This window comes from Fulmarus glacialis, unplaced genomic scaffold (genome assembly GCF_000690835.1).
Source record: "Fulmarus glacialis isolate BGI_N327 unplaced genomic scaffold, ASM69083v1 scaffold9251, whole genome shotgun sequence".
Classification (NCBI taxonomy): domain Eukaryota; kingdom Metazoa; phylum Chordata; class Aves; order Procellariiformes; family Procellariidae; genus Fulmarus; species Fulmarus glacialis.
The window spans coordinates 3,859-5,803 of record NW_009190843.1 but is presented as its reverse complement, the minus strand read 5'-3'; the positions used below and the strand labels follow the sequence as shown (position 1 = coordinate 5,803).

Genomic DNA, 1,945 nt, shown 5'->3' with positions numbered 1-1,945 from the left:
AGATGCCCGCCGCCGCTGCCTCCCACCCGTGTCCGACGCTCTGTCTTTTGTCTCTCCCAGAGTCTGAAGGAAGGCCTGACTGTGCAAGAACGCCTGAAGCTTTTTGAATCCAGGGACTTGAAGAAAGACTAGTTCTCCCCGCTCCGCTTGACCACGCGCACCTCCCAGCTTGAGGCAGCACAGCACCAGCACCGTTTGTCTCTCGTTCCTTACGACTGTCCTTGCTGTCGTTCGTCTTGATGCCCCCGACGGGACCGCGGTGCCCCCCGCCGCCCCCTCGCCTCCCCAGCACCTTTCCCTGCTTGTGAGACGCTCCAGAGACTCTGAGAGGGAGAGGAAGGGATCGGGGTGGGGTTTTTTCCCCTCTCTTCGGCGCTTTGTAAGAGAATCCTTCCTTTACTGTAAACCATTACACTAAGTGTCAGTATTAAGGCTCAGTAGCCTGTTAATAAGCTAGCTTTGTCGTACCAACCGTTTTGGTATGCAAGCAGGGCCTGGGTGGTATCGGCCATACCTAGCTCTTACTGCTGTCAAGAGACCCAGTGCTCAGAGCACGCCAGGAGCCTAATCTAACCATTGATCTCGATTGCATTACTTGCACCTACAAGGGGGGAAAGCCTGGGGGAAGCTGTCGGGAAGCGCAAGTCCGTGCCGGCGTACGCAGCCTGGAGGTACAACACTGACATCTCGCTGGAGAAGGATGCAAGAAATGATTCCTCTGCCCCGTGACTGTGCCGTATCCTGAATGTAGGCGATACCGAAGCCCGGCGAGCTTTGGTGGCTCCCCGGGTGGTTATGGATAGGGAGCTGCAGATAATCACGTGCACCGTCGAGTCCGCCCCATCGGCGTGTCTTTGCCTCCCGTCTTGCTGGTGGTCGGAGTCGGTGTTTCGTGGGCTGAGCTGTAAGATCACTTTCTTGCCTCTGTTAGATCAAGCCCAGCACTCTCTTTTTTTGCTGTTACTCCCTTCCTCTCATTGAGTCCCGTGTATCCCAGGGTCTGTGCGCATGTGAAACTCCCTTTTCCTAGTCAAAGGAAAGTAGAGTAGAAAGTAGAGCAAATATTGACTGAAAATGCACAGTGCTCAATGCATATAATGCTCCTTTTTTATCAGCTTCTTGAATTCAACTCTTCTTGTCAGCAGGGCAGCTCCTATTTTAATTCTTTAATCTTTTCCTGAAATAAAAATCTCAAAACCAGTATGTGCTTCAGACCTTCTCAGTCCTAGTAGCTTATGTATTTAAAGCATACAATTTAGCACCGTGAGGCCTATAAACGGATACAAACTGAAAGTGAGGTGAGGGAGCTGGTAGCACTGGATGCAGCACACGGCCAGCCGAGCTGAGCCTACAGAAGAAGCCTACGCAGCTTTGGAGCATCGGGGCTGCCCCGGCCCGGTGGCTTCATCCCGGGCTAACGAGAGCATTTCAAGACGCCACCTGTAAAGACCCCAGGTCCTGCCTCACCGATCGCCCTGGCCGGGAGCAGGGCTGAAGCGGTGCTCCGGCACGTTGGCTTCCCAGCCCCTTTTAGCCGCTGAGCGACCCGCAGCACGTTGGGCTGGGCTGTTAAAAATATGCCCTAGCCTTCACGTGGAGCAAAACGTCCTCTTGGTCTTTCGGGTGCTTAACACGTGGTTGAAGCAGGCAGCTCCGTGTGCTTTCATGGCTGATTTTGGGTCTGTTAGGCGGGCGGTACAAGCACAGCCCTCAGAGCAAACTCTCGCTGCAGCTCTGGAGCGGTGAGCGCCGCGGGGCTGGTGACAACCATCTCCAGTCCAGGTTGGACCACAGTGGATGCCGGAGAGTTTGCCCTCATCCTCCCGCTCGGAGCAGCAAGTCTTTGTTTCAGCCACCAGACCCTCAGCAGGAGATGGCGTCATTTAACCGTGGCGTGACACAGCTTGTGTGGCCTTGCCATGGCCAAGCACTCGGCTTGACACCT

At 54.9% G+C, this 1,945-nt stretch overlaps 1 protein-coding gene across 1 annotated transcript in view; it reads left to right on the top strand.

Annotated features, from left to right (window-relative positions):
• Window positions 1-350, top strand: part of LOC104083082 (myosin phosphatase Rho-interacting protein-like) — a gene marked incomplete at its 5' end in the record, with an annotated part of 20,162 nt that extends 19,812 nt beyond the window's left edge. The window contains 1 exon segment of the mRNA XM_009586448.1: window positions 61-350.
• Window positions 351-1,945: the final 1,595 nt, after the last annotated feature.